Consider the following 19,108-nt stretch of genomic DNA (forward strand, 5'->3'; position numbering starts at 1 on the left):
TTGGGGGGGTGGGAGCTGTTATGTGTTATTTTGGAAGGTGGGTGGGTTATACAGCAGTATACATGGTGGATATGCTGCTGTGGTGAATAACAGGTCTGTATTATGTGTGTGTGTGTGTGTGTGTATATATAGATATAGATTTAGATAGTCAATTGGATATAAATTTATATGGGATCTGGATCAAATCTAATAACTTTCCATTGGTTTTCAGGGGTGCTCTGATGCCGCTTTTCAAAATCCAAATTGATCTGGATACCCAGATGTCCAGATCGGATATCTGTGTCCGAAATTTCTGCTATCCGTGTTCATGTGGATATCCAAACGCATTATCCGCGGATATCCGACCTATTCGGATATCCGCACAGAAAACCGCAAGTGGCCTCTAAATTGCTTTCAAAACTTTTTTTTTTTTTGGGAAGGGGGGGGGGGGGGGTAAATGATGCACGTATCATCATGTTTTATTAAAGATAAACACTAATTGTGGGGAGTTAAAATACACCAAAAAAAGAAAAAAAAACTGTCAGTATTGTAGACTTCTGTGTGCTCATTCATAAAAATTTTCACAGTTGTGATAGCACTGCGGTATTTTCCCAAACTACGCTGGCTCTCAGGGCTGGCGCTACCATAGAGGCAAAGGACGCAGCTGCCCCAGGGCCCCAGAGCTTGTAGGGGCCCCCAGTGGCTACAAGAGGAAAAAATTATTTTTTTTTCAAATCGGCCTTATAGTTTTTGAGAAAATCGATTTAAATGAGGTAAATGTCACTTTTTTCCTTCGAAACTTTAAAAAGTATTTTAAATGAGGTAACAGTAGCGTTCCTACCTAATAGCGCAGGGGGGCGTGGCGCACCGGGTGCCAGACAGCCAGGGGGGTGTCGCCACGACCCCCCTAAACCTGACTGAGGGGAAGAGCAGCGCTAGGAGGAGGGTTGACAGCAGGGATAGCGGCGGGGAGGGGGGAAATACCCCCCCCCCCCCTCACCTGGGTCCCCCTCCTTCTGCCTCTCTTCTCCCCCCAAAAAATGCGGGCCAGGGGCAGTGGGCAGCGAGCAGGCTGGCGCGGAGAATACTCACATTACTTCCGCGTATCAGCCTGGAACGCTGCGTCGCCATCACGTGCCTCTTCTGCGCCTCCAATCATTGGAGGCGCCGTAGAGGCACGTGACGGCGACGCAGCGTTCCAGGCTGATACGTGGAAGTAACGTGAGTATTCTCCGCGCCAGCCTGCTCGCTGCCCACTGCCCCCGGCCTGCTGCCCGCATTTTTGGGGGGAGAAGAGAGGCAGAAGTAGGGGACCCAGGTGAGGGAGGGGGGATATTTCCCCCCTCCCCGCCGCTATCCCTGCTGTCACCCCTCCTTCTAGCTACATGGGGGGGGGGGGGAGCACTATACTACCTAAACTGGGGGCCACTATACTAGCTATACTGGGGGCCACTATACTGGGGGAAGCTAAACAGGGGGCCACTATACTGGCTACACTGGGGTCATCTATGGGGGCCACTATATTACATATTACCTATACTGGGGGGGGGGCACCATACCAGCTACAATGGAGGCAACTATACTATCTAAACTGTGGGCCACTATACTAGCTATACTGGGGCAACTATGGGGGCCACTATACTAGCTATACTGGAGGGCAGCTGTACGGGGGCCACTATACTAGCTACACTGGGGGCAGCAACACTACCTACATTGGGGACAGCAGCTATGCTGCCTATCCTGGGGGCAACTATACTAGCTATATTGGGGCAACTAGCTACCTATGCTGGGGGCAACTGCTAGCTACCTATACTGGGGGCAGTGGCGGCACCGGGGGGGGGTGCTTTGGGTGCTGTAGCACCCCTTAAAATTCTCCAAGCACCCCCCCAGCGTGAACTGACTTTCGGCATCTAATAGATGCCGTATCAGTTCACCGCAGCGGCAGAGCAGGGCTATAGTAAAATGTCCGAAGTCCTGCTCTGGAGACTTTGGGAGTTGCTGGCTGCAGAGGATCATGGGAGCTGCGCACTGGATGGAGGCCGGAACAGGAGCTCTGCTGCAGGTGAGTAAATGTTTTTTTTTTTTATTTTTTTTTTTTTATTTATATTAGCAGCCAGGGGTAGCGTTTATGTTCTGGCCAGGTCTGCTACACGATTGCATGTATTTTCCGGTCAAATCTGCTACATGATTGCATGTATTTTCTTTCTGGGCAAATCTGCCGACATGATAGCATGTATTTTCTGGGCAAATCTGCCGACATGATTGCATGTATTCTCTGGGCAAATCTGCCGAATGATTGAACGTATTCTCTGGGCAAATCTGCACACATTACGTGTATTTTCTTGAGAAAACCTGCACAATTATGTGAATTTTCTGGGGAAAGGGTCACCAAAACTTGGGTCCACTGTCTTTGCGTTGCACTTTTAAAGGGAACCCGAGGTGAGAATAATATTGAGGCTGCCATATTTATCTCCTTTTAAGCAATACCAGTTGCCTGGCTGCCGTGCTGGTCCTCTGCCTCTAATTCTTTCAACCACAGACCCTGAACAAGCATGCTTGTTTCTGGTGTGATTCAGTTCACTACTGCAGCCAAATAGATCAGCAGGGCAACTAGTATTGTTTAAAAGGAAATAAATGGTGTCTAATACCCAGCACCGGGTGTCAAATGCCCTAGGCACGCCACTGTGCCGTAAATGTCACTTTTAGTAGCAAACCTAACAGTAGTGTAACTTTACATGCATCAAACGAAAGCGCAATAAATTTCCTGACGGGGTCTCCAGGGGGTCTATACGCAGCCGCAGCGCTTTGGCCAGGGATCGCTATACAGCCACAATACAGCTGTATGAAGATCCCTGGCATTTTTTCCTATTTTATTTTTTTATTTTTAGAGTGTGGGAATTTAAAAAAATTATGTGGGGTCCCCCCTCCTGAAACATTTTAACCCCCTTGTCCCCCATGCAGGCTGGGATAGCCAGAATGTGGAGCTCCGACTGATTGGGACTTCACACCCTGACTATACCAGCTGCAAAAAAGGTCCCCTAATGCCGATTTTTGTTCCGGGGTATATGTCAGGGGGCCCCCCAGGTTTATTTTGCCCTGGGGCCCCATTGTTGCTTAAATCGGCCCTGCTGGCTCTAGGCAGGCGGTAGGCTTGCAGAAACACTAGAAGCTGCCGAGTTGATACATTTTCTCCTCCAGAGACCGTGTTACTATAGAAGAGGCAGCCCCAGCATCCCTTTACATGTGCATTTTTTTTAAACTGCCTCTGTTTGCACTGAATCTGTCTATTCATCTTTCTAAACAATCTAATTGCCACAGCTTAGAAGAACTTCAAAAAATATTTACACATTTGTGATGTGAAATAAATCTGAAAACAGGTACCCAAGGGGTTAAAAAACACAGCCTTGGTATTCTGGAATGCCTTTTTTTGCTCTGCTCTCGCTGCTGCTGCCTGGGAGGTCTGTCTCATTAGCTTAGCTGTTCTCTGCATGCTTATCGGCTCTGCCAAGGAAGCAGTATTATCTGTGCTGACACCGCTTGCTCTAATCTTTATGAATTGACATATAATGACGTGTTAACATAATCAACGCACAAGGCGGTAATTTGTCGCAATGCTCGGTAATTGTAGCTTTTCATACGGAAACAGCTTTTATGAATAGCCATTGTGTCCAAAGTCCAACCGCACAACTGGGACATCAGTTTTTAGCCCAGACACCTCCAAAAAATGACACCGCAATTGTGTTTTGGGTTAAATATAGGTGGTGGTATCAGCAGCAGTGGCCTGTGGCGGTGGGAGCCAGCGCCAGCTTGCTTTAGCCTCTTGAACTCCTCATGCTCAACAACATTTTTTTGGGCCGGATGGGTGATGTAGCTGGAGGTGCCATACTTGTAGGAGTCACTCACAACCTCTGCTCATCTGTAGTTTGCACACACTGCATATGGCAAACTTTCTGTCCAATGAGGGCAGAGTGAAAAACCGCCAGATTGGGGAGGTGAAGATTCCCCTGTGGCCTGAATGGGATGCTGCTGCTTTTCTCCCTGTGGCGGTTGGGGGTTGAGTGGATCAGCTGGTGGTAGCGGCAGAAGGCTGTGGGTCCCGCATTCGATGGCCACTGCCTGCAATGCTGATCCTCCGTGCCAAACCCACCGACGCATCCTCCTCCTCAGAGTAAGAGCTGACATCCCCATCCTGGGGATGGTAGTCACGGTCTGTCATCTCATCAACATCATACCCCCTCCTCAAAACCCAGAATATCCTCCTCAAACTCCTTGCGGCTAACAGCCCTGAGTTTGATCGTGGCACCTGGAGCGAAAAGCTCGCTGACTGAGAGTAGGCTGCCCACTGATGTCAACACTGACACGGCAGACCTTCTGAGGGTGGCCGCAATGTTGCTCCCTATCCTCTTGCCCTTGCTGCTCCTCCCCCGGCTGCCAGTGCCAGCAGACATAGTACAACTTATATGTGATGATGTCACCAGATGATGTGGGGTACTTTTTACTTTAATAAAATCGGGGTTGGACTTTAAAGCAAATCAGCACAGAGTGACAGACCGCAGAGTAGAGGATAGTGCACACTATCTGTCTAACTATCACACTGACACTGCTCAGCACAGCAGCACTGCAGTAATCTGTAGTAAGCTAACTCAGTACTACTCTAACAACTAACTGCAGTACTAACTATACAATAACACAGTAATCCTATTCCCTAACCTATACTGGCCTGCACAGCACACACAGACACAGGACCTAACTAGCAGGCTGCTGCAGCACAGGAATCTGACTATCACCGAGTGAATGAAATCAAACAATTACAAGCTAGCTAGCTAAAAAAAAAAATAGAATAGTGTAGTGAAGGTGTTCAGCACTGAAAAGCTTTAGGTTTATCACTGTATACAGGCTAGGCCAGCAGCACTGGAGCATGTCTCTGTGTACATTCAGCAAGCCAGGACGATCTGTCTCATCAAGGCAGCCCTCCTTATTATACAGGGGGACGATCCAGTGTTAATTTCTGTGATTGGTTGCTAGGGCTTCTGCTGGGAGCCTTCTGATTGGCTGCAGGACCTCATCACCTTAATAACAGTATTTTGGATCCGGATATCCGCAATATCTGCGTTATGCGGCCAAATATCTGCAGATAGCTATCCGGATTTCTAGAGAAATCCAGAATCTTGAATCCGATCCGGATAGCGTAAAAAAGTTTGGATATCCAGAATCCGGATGAGCAACCCTGTTTGTTTTAGATGTGCAGACATGCATATTGCATGTAGGCATGAATGGGCAAAATTCTCTAACTTGATTTTGTAGCAAGTTTAACTTGGTGTTTCTTTCTTTCTTTCTTTTTTTTTTTTTTCAGGCAGGGTAAGTGGCCAGGCCGTGCTTGGTAGGCAGTGAAGGCGTCCCCACTGCCTACCAAGCGCGGCCTGGCCACTTACCCTGCCTGAAGCCTACGGAGGAGCCTGACGCCGGCTGACCTTTCCGGAAGGCAACACACAAGAGGGGCTATGTGGCCTAGTACATCCAGGGCTGGCTGAACATGTGTGCACACATCTCCCCACAGACACCAGAGGAATTTCCATCACTATCCTGGGCATGTGGACTGACTGCAGTGGAGTATGCCATCATTGATGCAATTTAATCCTCTATAGCAATTGGACAAACGACAGTCGTTTATCGGTCTACTGAGTGGTGAGAGCCTCAGTGAGGCAGCTTGTTTACATTAACTGCATGTGCTGATGCACTAAACACTGCGGACCTATGTGAAGCTTCTCTTTTCCTGCTGAGACCTTTATGTGCTGTTGCGGATAAGCTTTTTGTGGGACCTTCTTTGCGCTTGTGTTGCTAGTCTCCAGCTATCAGTGCCCATTGCTAAGCAGAAGTATGATGGGATCCCAGGTGTGCTTGCTGAGTGAAGTGTGCTGCTAGTGTGAGCCCAGCCGGCTGTGCTATTAACATCTGCAGTGAGTGTTTTATGATTTTAAAGTGGCATTTAGTGCCGATACAGTGTTGTCCACATTTTTGAATAAAGTCTTTCTATTTTTGAATTTGAAGCAGGGTCTGTCTACTATTGTTTTCCCAGTATTTACTCCTACAGTCCTATGCTCCCAGGAAAAAAACAAAGGATCCTTGCGCTCCTCTTTCAGAAACTGCAGACACACTCTTTCACATATACAAATCTTCTTAGCTCCTCAGTGCAATGCCATGTGCAGCTCCATAAACTGGGCAAAAGACAATTCTAAAAAGAAAAAGATGGAGCGCACAATGGTGCATTACCCAAGGTGGGCTTTTATTCGCAAAAGAATATTGGTACTTACAAGATAGGAATAAAAACAACGCTTTCTCAGCGGTACAGCCACCGCTTCAACCTATGGACGATTCAGCAGCGGCGCGCTGTGGCCAATAGCGCGATCTCCGGTGGAGTTGGGAGCGCCGTCTCGCTGTAGGTCTGGGCGTGGCTGGGAATCAGTGTGCGTATGGCGTCATTACGCGTTTCGGCGCTCTGCGCCTTCGTCAGATCTGACGAAGGCGCAGAGCACCGAAACGCGTAATGACGCCATACGCACACTGATTCCCAGCCACGCCCAGACCTACAGCGAGACGGCGCTCCCAACTCCACCGGAGATCGCGCTATTGGCCACAGCGCGCCGCTGCTGAATCGTCCATAGGTTGAAGCGGTGGCTGTACCGCTGAGAAAGCGTTGTTTTTATTCCTATCTTGTAAGTACCAATATTCTTTTGCGAATAAAAGCCCACCTTGGGTAATGCACCATTGTGCGCTCCATCTTTTTCTTTTTAGAATAGTCCTATGCTCCCACCTGGTGGTTTTTCATAATGACTATACCTGTTGAGTTCCAGGAACTATTTGTTTTTCCATAGTCAGACCCTGAGGCCAGAAACCCACTAGGAGCAACTTCTAATCGCTAGTGATTTGAAAAGGCTCTTGCTAATGCAATGCTATGGGGGATTTATTTGTTATAAAATCAAATCGCTCAAGTGGGATCACACCCATAACATTACATTAGTGTGAGAACTAGCGGGACCGCCGCTGCCGCACTGGGCAGCCTGGCGGCGGTCTCAGCTTCCCAGCCGGCTGACTCAGTCACACGTGCGGAGCAGCCAGCACACTCTGCGAGGGACACCACCGCTGCGACTGATGACACGGCGGCGGGTCTCGAATGTCAGCAGGCGGAATTCTCTCCGCAAGCGGACGCGGACCCGGGGCCTGGCCTCTCCACTTCTCAGAGGCAAAGGGTCGCGCGCGCTAGGAGGTAGGAGGCTAAGCTGACTCACTAGTCAGCTGACCTCACGAGGTGTCCTGATTGGTTGGGGCTCTGGGGCGGCGCTGAGTAGCTCTCTAGCTACAAATACAACTTGCCTGTCAGTAGCAAGTTGTCAGCTGTCGTGAATACACTGTTGTGTTAGCGCTCAGACCTTAGTGCAGTGCCCTGGTGTTGATACTAAGGATTTCACACCTTAGCTTAGGAATTATTGTATATTGATCTGTGTTTTGACTCTGGCTATCCCTGACTACTCTATCTCTTGCTGATCTTGTACATTTGCCTATCTGATCCTTGTTGCCGACCTCTGCCCATTTACCGATTACTCTTCTGGCTTCTGCTCCTGTACTGCTGCCGTCCTCTCTGTTGCCGAACCCTTGCCTGTCTGACCCTTCTCCCTTCAGTAGCACGTCTCCCACTGGAGGGTTATCTCTAAGGCTTGCCTCTCCGAGACGCCTGTCCCAAGCAGACGATTACTGCTAGGGGTCGAGATTCCTCACTCAGCCTGGTTAGAGGATCTCACTCACGGGGTTCCCATTCAGAGGTAACCACACCTCTGAGGAATTACCGTTAGGTGGATATTTCCACACTTCTGTGATTTTACTGTCTTTATTGTGTTATTTTTGCTGTCGTGCCCAGAGGTTGGCAATATATCTGTATTATCGGTGATTCTGCAGATCACCAATAATCGGGTATATATCTGCATTCTTGGTGATACTGCAGATCACCAATAATCAGATTCTCTCTGTGTGCTAACATCTATCATGACAATTAGCAAGCCTTTTCAAATTGCAAATCGCTCAGAAAATCACTCCTAGTGGGTTTCTGGCCTCAAGCTGCATTTATATTTAAAATTTGCATGATGCTCCATCAACTTGAAATTATTTGCATCACATTGGCCATCCCTACTGCTAATCATTCTGGCATCAGCAGTGTCTGTTAAAAACCTGAAGGAAAAAAAATATTTTTCTTTAACAGCTTTATGTTTATTTATTTTTTTTTTACCACTGTAATATCTATATGTTAAACCTTTGACTTCCACCTGTAGTGATCAGTTGTTGCTAGGGGATAGTTTGGTGCCCCAGTGCTCTGCAGATGCATTGCTCTGCCATTGCCTAGCACTGCATACATACAGCACTGAGGTACTTGACCTGTCCCCCAAACAGCAATCACATCCGATCATTAATGACATGCAGGCTGGGGATAATGGTCTGCTGCATGGCCAGGTAGTAGTGAAATACGGTATCCTTTGAATAGGGAGGGGCCAAACTGTGGGACTTAAATAAACAAGTGTCAGCGCCAAGACAGAAGGCGACCGCAGCCGAGAAGGACAATGTCCTAAAGTCCACACAAGCAATGAATATATAAAGTCATCGCAGGTCTATAGTAATACAGCTTTCGTCATTCTCTGGCATACAGGATCTTCGAACAAAAAGGTAAAGAAGCAAGGCTTACCAGATTCCAACAACACACATTATAAGGTTGTAAACGAGTTTGATAGATGGTCCGCAGAACTTTCAAATGGTGTCGTTTCACCAGCGATTGTTGCACACCACAGATTCCTCCGGAATATATTAGATATCCTGAGGTCGCATAGACTCGCCAAAGAGGAGTCCAGTAGGATAGTGACATGAAAGAGATGTACGGCACATCTAAGTGTAAACCGTCTTTATCTGGGAATGCGACAGGTGGCACCATTTTTATTTGAGGTCTTCTATTGACCATTTTATGCGTGCTACTTTTTCAGGGTTCCCAGTGCACGGGCCCCGTATGAGTTTCTTTTATCCTTGTTTTTAAATTGTTTTACTTGTTATGTAATAAAGACGGTTCACACTTAGATGTGCCGTACATCTCTTTCATGTCACTATCCTACTGGACTCCTCTTTGGCGAGTCTCTGCGACCTCAGGATATCTAATATATTCCGGAGGAATCTGTGGTGTGCAACATCGCTGGTGAAACGACACCATTTGAAAGTTCTGCGGACCATTTATCAAACTCGTTTACAACCTTATAATGTGGGTTGTTGGAATCTGGTAAGCCTCGCTTCTTTACCTTTTTGTTCGAAGATCCTGTATGCCAGAGAATGACGAAAGCTGTATTACTATAGACCTGCGCTGACTTTATATATTCAAACTGTGGGACTTGCCATGCAAAAACTGATAAAAAATGTGTCTGCATTTTTTTTCTACTAAAAAAAAATCCATTAAAATAATAATTGGGGAAAATATAACCTGTGAAAAGCCTAGTAGCTTGTCTTTAGTGTATTTATTATATTTTGAATTTATGGGCCCATATGCAAGTCACTTTTTCTCCTGAGTTACCTCCTAGAAGATAACATTTTTTTTTTTTTATATATTTTTTTTCAAATAACGTTTTAGCATTTTACAATTGAAAAAGCACTATCCAAATCATTTTGAGTATTTTCTTGCTTGCTGGGGTTTTAACCACCTTAGCGGTATGGACGAGCTCAGCTCGTCCAGTACCGCCAGAGGGTGCCGCTCAGGCCCTGCTGGGCCGATTTTGTTCAAATAAAGTGCAGCACACGCAGCCGGCACTTTGCCAGCCGCGTGTGCTGCCTGATCGCCGCCGCGAGCAGCGGCGAAAGAGGGTCCCCCCAGCCGCCTGAGCCCTGCGCAGCCGGAACAAATAGTTCTGGCCAGCGCTAAGGGCTGGATCGGAGGCGGCTGACGTCAGGACGTCGGCTGACGTCCATGACGTCACTCCGCTCGTCGCCATGGCAACGAAGTAAGCAAAACACGGAAGGGCGCTCATTGCGCCCTTCCGTGTTACTTTTGGCCGCCGGAGGCGATCGGAAGAACGCCTCCGGAGCGCCATCTAGTGGGCTTTCATGCAGCCAACTTTCAGTTGGCTGCATGAAATAGTTTTTTTTTTAATTTTAAAAAAACCCTCCCGCAGCCACCCTGGCGATCTTAATAGAACCCCAGGGTGGTTAAAATGCATTTTCTAGCAAGGTGTGAAAATCTCACCTAGGAGAAAGTGAATTGCATTTGGGCCATGGAGTAACAGCTCAGGAATGGGAAGTGGTGGAAATCTCATTTCCTTTGGTGTCTGATGGATTATTGCAGTGCATGGAAAATGGATGCCAGATGTGATATAGATGCCATTCATTATTATACTGACCAGTGAAGCCTGGTAAACACTTTCAATTATGTTTGGCCAATTGCTGACCAATTTTTCCACCTCCATGTAGTAGAAGGACCCTTTCACTCTGGGGCGGTGCATCAAGTGAGGCTGCATTTCCACGTGTGCGGTGGGAATTGTCGCATGAGAAATTTGCATGTGGATGCGAAATTCGCATGCGAGTCTATGCGAATTTTCATGCAAATTCGCATGGATGATGATGTATGCGAATTTAACCATGGCAATGCTGGTGTGATTTTTTTTTTTTTCCATTGTTTCTATGCGAATTCGCATGAAAATTTGCATACCCAAACCGCGTGCGAATTTCCTATTAAATACATTGTATGCGATTCGCATAGCGGTATGCAAATTCTGATGGCTCTGCCGTGCGAATTTTTTCCTATACAGAAAAATGCAAAGGAATTCTGACAAGTGGAAACAGTCCCATTCACTTGTATTGCTATGCGAATTCACATGTGAAAAACGCATGCAAATTCGCAATAGTGGAAATGGGCCCTAAATGCGCTGCTGCAGTCCGTTACAAACCTATGGGGTAAATCCCATTACCAACGTTGCGGTCCCCTGGAAGTCCTCGCTCTGACACTGGTCCAGAACTACGTTACAGCGCAGTGACCTGAGTCAGCCCGTTAGTTGTTAGTCTATGGCAGTGATGGCTAAATTTGGCACTCCAGCTGTGGTAGAATTACAAGTCCCATGAGGCATTGCAATACTTTGACCGCTCTAAGCATAACTCGGGGAGGCAAAGGCCTGATGGGATTTGTAGTTTTGTCACAGCTGGAGTGCCAAGGTTAGCCATCACTGGTCTATGGCGACATGAGTATTTTTAAAAACTTTCCAACGTGATGTAGCGCAGAAGTGTGTTTTTATAATACGCTTCCGTGCACTTCCTGCTTGGCCAGATGAGGGATACTGCGTAGTAACGCGGTATTCTCCCGAAGGCCTGATTTTGGCGGCTGGGGCACCCTGCCTTTTTGCAGTGTGAAAACGGTCTAAGGGTCGACGGCTATGAAAACCGCATATGCGACTCTGCCTAGTGTGTTCCTATCTCCATACTACATGGAGGTGGTAAAATTGGTCAGTGATTAGCCAATTATAATGTGTGTGTGTGTGTGTGTACCCGGCTCAGATCTAAGCAAGATAACATTTTGTATTAGCTCAGAACCATTAGCATTATATTAAATATGTTGACTGGTCTGTCAGAAGGGTGGTGGATGGGTGAATTGGGTAGGAGAGGTTTCAGGGGGTGCACTGGTTGGATCCACGAAGTTTAATTACTGCACAAAAAGTGAGATCTACTAGGTAAGGCCACTAATGATACAATTTGTTTACAAACGATTCCTCACATGAATGATTGGAAATGAATGTTTGGCACTACTAATGGACAAACATCTCATAACCAATGTGATCAGATTAAAGACATATATTTTATTTATTTATCTTAAGGATTCTGTCGAGCTGATAGAACTGGTTAGGAGATTTTTGTCTATTAGTGGTCCCAAGGTAGCATTTCCAAATCTTCATGTGAAGATTGTTTGTGAACAGTAGTTTGGCAAATTGTACCATTAGTGGCCACCTTTTTTTTTTTTTTAAAGACTTCCTCATCTTCACTTCACCTTCTTGCCGGTCCAATTCCCGCCGGCAAGGGGGCAGCGCAGCACTTTTTTTTTTTTTTTTTTTTTTTCAAATCATGTAGCAAGCCCAGGGCCCTCGGTGGGCAGCGCGGCAGGTATCGGCGGGTAGCTGCGGCGATCGCGTACCACGCGCAGCTAACAAAGTGCTAGCTCCGTGTAGGAAGAAAAAAATTATGCAAATCGGTCCAGCGGGGCCTGAGAAATCCTCCTGCACAGGTTACCCTGAGCTGAGCTCAGGATAACCGGCAAGGAGGTTAAAGGAATAGTCAGGCAAAAAAAATCAACGTTACTCACCTGGGGCTTTTTCCAGCCCCTTGCAGCCGACTGTCCCACACCGGCCGCTCCACTCTGCGCCGCTGTCCCGGGCTCTCCGCATGGTGCAGAACAACTGTGCCTGCCCAGTGCACCACAGACAACGTGGCCATGATAGACAGCGGTGCTTCATGCAGGTGCAGTAAGGATGACATAGAGGCAGTGGTGTTCCTACCTTCAAGCGGCAGGAGCGGCCCACCCCGGGTGTCTTCATGTTAGGGGGTGACACCCGGAGCCCCGAGTTGCCGCCCCTGCCGCTGTGCTCTGCCTCGGCTCATCAACCCCGGCTGGGCTGTTCCCCCACCTACCTAAAACCCCACACACTGATACCTACCTACCTACAGACCCACCCAATGCCTGGGGACACCCTACTATCTATACTGGGGACACCTTACCACCTATACTGGCTGCACCTCACTACCTATACTGGGGGCACCCTACATATTTATGGGGCACCTTGTCACCTATACTGGAGGTTGGTACCCACATCTGGCTATATAGTGGTTGCTCCACCCACATGTTATGGCCACACCCACCTTGCCTCAGAGGCGCTTACAATCTAATCCTACCATAGTCATAGTCCTAGTCTAATGTCCTGCCATTTGTTTAGCTCTGACATCTCCTGCAGCACTTTACAGAGTACATAGCCATGTCACTGACTGTCCTCAGAGGAGCTCATTATCTAATCCTGCCATAGTCCTAGTCTAATGTTCTACCATATTATTATGCAGTTATATAGCACTGCCATCTTCTGTAGCACATTACAGATAGAGTTGGGCCGAACGGTTCGCCGGCGAACGTGGTTCGCGCGAACGTAGGTGGTTCGCGTGCGGGTACCGCACGCGAACCTTTTGCGGAAGAAGTTCGGTTCGCCCCATAATGCACTGAGGGTCAACTTTGACCCTCTACATCACAGTCAGCAGGCCCAGTGTAGCCAATTAGGCTACACTAGCCCCTGGAGCCCCCCCCCCTTATATAAGGCAGGCAGCGGCGGCCATTACGGCCACTCGTGTGCCTGCATTAGTGAGAGTAGGGCGAGCTGCTGCAGACTGTCTCTCTCATAGGGAAAGATTAGTTAGGCTTAACTTCTTCCTGGCTGCATACCTGTTCTGTTCAGTGAGCCCTCAGCCCACTGCATACCTGTACTGTGATCCTGCCACTGCATACCTGTTCAGTGATCCTGCCACTGCATACCTGTTCTGTTCAGTGAGCCCTCAGCCCACTGCATACCTGTACTGTGATCCTGCCACTGCATACCTGTTCAGTGATCCTGCCACTGCATACCTGTTCTGTGAACCCGCCACTGTATACCTGTTCTGTTCAGTGGACCCGCCACTGTATACCTGTTCTGTTCAGTGGACCCGCCACTGTATACCTGTTCAGTGAACCCGCCACTGCATACCTGTTGTGTTCAGTGAACCTGCCACTGCATACCTGTTCTGTGAACCCGCCACTGTATACCTGTTCTGTTCAGTGGACCCGCCACTGTATACCTGTTCAGTGAACCCGCCACTGTATACCTGTTCTGTTCAGTGGACCCGCCACTGTATACCTGTTTAGTGAACACGCCACTGCATACCTATTGTGTTCAGTGATCCTGCCACTGTATACCTGTTCTGTGAACCCGCCACTGTATACCTGTTCTGTTCAGTGGACCCGCCACTGTATACCTGTTCTGTTCAGTGGACCCGCCACTGTATACCTGTTCTGTTCAGTGGACCCGCCACTGTATACCTGTTCTGTTCAGTGGACCCGCCACTGTATACCTGTTCTGTTCAGTGGACCCGCCACTGTATACCTGTTCTGTTCAGTGGACCCGCCACTGTATACCTGTTCTGTTCAGTGGACCCGCCACTGTATACCTGTTCTGTTCAGTGGACCCGCCACTGTATACCTGTTCTGTTCAGTGGACCCGCCACTGTATACCTGTTCTGTTCAGTGGACCCGCCACTGTATACCTGTTCTGTTCAGTGGACCCGCCACTGTATACCTGTTCTGTTCAGTGGACCCGCCACTGTATACCTGTTCTGTTCAGTGGACCCGCCACTGTATACCTGTTCTGTTCAGTGGACCCGCCACTGTATACCTGTTCTGTTCAGTGGACCCGCCACTGTATACCTGTTCTGTTCAGTGGACCCGCCACTGTATACCTGTTCAGTGGACCCGCCACTGCATACCTGTTGTGTTCAGTGAACCTGCCACTGCATACCTGTTCTGTGAACCCGCCACTGTATACCTGTTCTGTTCAGTGGACCCGCCACTGTATACCTGTTCTGTTCAGTGGACCCGCCACTGTATACCTGTTCTGTTCAGTGGACCCGCCACTGTATACCTGTTTAGTGAACACGCCACTGCATACCTATTGTGTTCAGTGATCCTGCCACTGCATACCTGTTCTGTGAACCCGCCACTGCATACCTGTTCTGTGAACCCGCCACTGTATACCTGTTCTGTGAACCCGCCACTGTATACCTGTTCTGTGAACCCGCCACTGTATACCTGTTCAGTGGACCCGCCACTGTATACCTGTTCTGTTCAGTGGACCCGCCACTGTATACCTGTTCTGTTCAGTGGACCCGCCACTGTATACCTGTTCTGTTCAGTGGACCCGCCACTGTATACCTGTTCTGTTCAGTGGACCCGCCACTGTATACCTGTTCTGTTCAGTGGACCCGCCACTGTATACCTGTTCTGTTCAGTGGACCCGCCACTGTATACCTGTTCTGTTCAGTGGACCCGCCACTGTATACCTGTTCTGTTCAGTGGACCCGCCACTGTATACCTGTTCTGTTCAGTGGACCCGCCACTGTATACGTATACCTGTTCTGTTCAGTGGACCCGCCACTGTATACGTATACCTGTTCTGTTCAGTGGACCCGCCACTGTATACCTGTTCAGTGGACCCGCCACTGTATACCTGTTCAGTGGACCCGCCACTGTATACCTGTTCAGTGGACCCGCCACTGTATACCTGTTCTGTTCAGTGGACCCGCCACTGTATACCTGTTTAGTGAACACGCCACTGCATACCTATTGTGTTCAGTGATCCTGCCACTGCATACCTGTTCTGTGAACCCGCCACTGTATACCTGTTCTGTTCAGTGGACCCGCCACTGTATACCTGTTCTGTTCAGTGGACCTGCCACTGTATACCTGTTCTGTTTAGTGGACCCGCCACTGTATACCTGTTCAGTGAACCCGCCACTGCATACCTGTTGTGTTCAGTGAACCTGCCACTGTATACCTGTACTGTTCAGTGAACCCACCGCATCAGTGCGCATACATGTGCAGTTAAGTGAACCCACCTACCTACGTGAGTGCACGCAGTGTGATATACCACTCCGTGCATACCCGATATGGACAAAACAGGTAGAGGAAGAGGTAGTGGCAGAGGAAGGCCACCTGGCAGGTCTGCGCGAGGTCGTGTAAATGTAATTTCGTGTGGACCTGGCCCACAGTACAGTGCTCGGAAGAAGGCACGTCCCATCACCTCCCAAGATTGTCAGGACGTGGTTGAGTATTTAGCGACACAGAACACCTCATCTTGCTCAGTCACCAGCGCTACTACTAGCACCACTTCCGCTGCATTTGACACTTCGCAAGAATTATTTAGTGTTGAAATCACTGATGCACAGCCATTGTTACAGCCAGATGAATTTTCACCAGCTAATATGTCTGAGTTACGCGGCAACACTATGGATGTAACGTGTCAGGAGGATGAAGGACCTACTGATGGTGCAAGTTTGGATTTGTCTGAGGCAAGCGAAGCTGGGCAGGATGACTACGATGATGACGGTAATAGGGATCCTCTGTATGTTCCCAATAGAGGAGATGAAGAGGGGGCAGGGCCGGCTTTAGGGGGGGGCGAGAGGGGGCAGAGCCCCCTCAAACAGACTCACTGCCCCCTCAAATCAGAGCCGCTCTCGCTATGCCGCTGGCTGCTTCCTGGTCCGTGGTGTGGAGCGCAGAGCGGTCATGTGATCAGTCACATGACCGCTTCTTCCTCGGACGTCTCTCCGAGACGAGTCTCTGCTGTGACGCAGGCAGTGGCGACCGTAAGAGCCACCCTGCATAGAGGAGGAGTCGACTCTCTCAGAGAAAGAGGAATTCTCCTCCTCTGAAAGAGTCGACTCCTCCTCTATGCAGGGCGGCTTCTTAAGGTCCCGCTCCCGCCACTGTGCCTGCGTCAGAGCTGAGACTCCTCTCAGAGAGAGTAGACGTGCTGACAGTTTTTCTACCCGGTCCCGCCATCTGCCACCCGCCTCACCAGACACTGTCTGTGTGCTGTGCCTGCCAGTGCCAGACCAGTTGCATTGGCAAATCAATAATTTTGTGTGTGCTGTGCCACAGTGCCAGTTCAGTTGCCAGTCCAATAGTCAGCCTGGCTGGCAAATCAATCAGATAATTGCCTCATTTAAGGCTGTCAGTCAATCAGTGTCACTGCCAGAGTGCACTGCAGCCTTGCTGGCAAATCAATCGCTCAGATTGCCTCATTTATTTTGTGTGCGTTCTTTGCCATCTGCCGCCGCCTCAGGCCCTCAGTGCACAGCACTGTATTTGTGCAAAAAAACCCACGCAATATATCAGTATATTAGCATTTGAAGAAAATTATTTCTGTGTTACACCTGAGAACATTTTTTTGATAATCTGCAGTGCGCAGAACTGTATTTGTGGTAGAAAAAAACACGCAATATCAGCATATTAGCATTTGACGAAAAGTATTTCTGTGTTACACCTGAGAACATTTTTTTCAATAATCTGCAGTGCGCAGAGCTGTATTTGTGCTAAAAAGAGCAGAGCTCAAACTTCCCTGGCAGACCTTTAAAGGACTTCCGAGGCCAAAAAGAAGAAAATGACACTATACCTTTTTATTATCAGAATCCATGGAGGACGTCCAGCGCGTCCTCCGCACTGAAAAGGGCTGCAATGACGGCGGAACGGTGCGGAGGACGCGCTGGACGTCCTCCGTGGATTCAGATATTAAAAAGGTATAGTGTCATTTTCTTGTTTTTGGCCTCGGAAGTCCTTTAACACCACTGTAAGGTCATGACATGTTTATTTGGCCCCACCCATGACCACGCCCACAGTCTGCTGCATGGCCACGCCCATTTTTTGGGTTTTTGTATACCCCCTGCAAATTTCTGTCTGCCCCCTCATATGTGCCTGTCTAGAACCGGCCCTGAGAGGGGGACAGTTCAGAGGGGGAGTCAGAGAGTAGTAGGAGGAGAGAAGTTGCTGAAAGAAGCTGGGGCAGCTCTTCGTCAGAAACAGCTGGTGGCAGAGTCCGGCACCATGTATCGCCACTTATGTACAGCCAGCCAACTTGCCCTTCAGCATCAGCTGCTGAGGTCCCCATAGTGCCCACATCCCAGGGTGGCTCAGCGGTGTGGAAATGTTTTAATGTGTGTGCCTCAGATCGGACCAAAGCCATCTGTTCGCTCTGCCAACAAAAATTGAGCCGTGGAAAGGCCAACACTCACGTAGGGACAAGTGCCTTACGAAGGCACCTGGAGAAAAGGCACAAACAGCAATGGGATGGCCACCTGAGCAAAAGCAGCAGCAGCACACAAAAGAAAAGTCACCCTCCTTCTCCTCTTCCTCCTTCAGGTGCATCATCTGCTTCTGCCGCTTTCTCCCTTGCACCTTCACAGGCACCCTCCTCCACTCCGCCTCTGCCTTTGAGCGGTTCCTGCTCCTCTGCCCACAGCAGCAGTCAGGTGTCCGTGAAGGAAATGTTTGAGCGGAAGAAGCCACTTTTGGCCAGTCACCCCCTTGCCCGGCGTCTGACAGCTGGCGTGGCGGAACTGTTAGCTCGCCAGCTGTTACCATACCGGCTGGTGGACTCTGAGGCCTTCCGTAAATTTGTGGCCATCGGAACACCGCAGTGGAAGATGCCAGGCCGCACTTATTTTTCGAGAAAGGCCATACCCCAACTGCACCGTGAAGTTGAGAGGCAAGTGGTGTCATCTCTTGCGAAGAGCGTTGGGTCAAGGGTACACCTGACCACGGATGGCTGGTCTGCCAAGCACGGGCAGGGCCGCTACATTACCTACACAGCCCATTGGGTGAACCTGGTGGTGAATGATGGCAAGCAGAAAGCGGCGGACCAAATTGTGACACCTCCACGGCTTGCAGGCAGGCCTCCTGCCACCTCCTCTCCTCCTGCTACATGCTCTTCGCTGTCCTCCTCCTCCTCCTTGGCTGAGTGGCAGTTCTCCTCTCCAGCTACACAGCCCCAGCTCCGCAGGGCCTATGCTGCATGCCAGGTACGACGGTGTCACGCCATCTTAGACATGGCTTGTCTCAAAGCGGAGAGTCACACTGGAGCAGCTCTCCTGGCTGCTCTTAAGAAACAGGTGGATGAGTGGCTGACCCCGCACCACCTGGAGATAGGCAACGTGGTGTGCGACAATGGCAGCAATCTGCTTGCCGCTTTGCATATGGGGAAGCTGACACACATACCCTGCATGGCACATGTCATGAATCTAGTGGTTCAAAGATTTGTGGCAAAGTACCCTGGCTTAGCGGATGTCCTGAAGCAGGCCAGGAAGTTCTGTGGGCATTTGAGGCGCTCTTACACAGCCATGGCACGATTTGCAGAAATTCAGCGTAAAAACAACATGCCGGTGAGACGCCTCATTTGCGATAGCCCCACTCGCTGGAACTCGACCCTGCTCATGTTCTCCCGCCTGCTAGAACAGAAGAAAGCAGTCACCCAGTACCTCTACAACTGGAGTAGAACGAAACAGT

The sequence above is a fragment of the Hyperolius riggenbachi genome, chromosome 11 (genome assembly GCF_040937935.1).
Source record: "Hyperolius riggenbachi isolate aHypRig1 chromosome 11, aHypRig1.pri, whole genome shotgun sequence".
Taxonomy (NCBI): Eukaryota; Metazoa; Chordata; class Amphibia; order Anura; family Hyperoliidae; genus Hyperolius; species Hyperolius riggenbachi.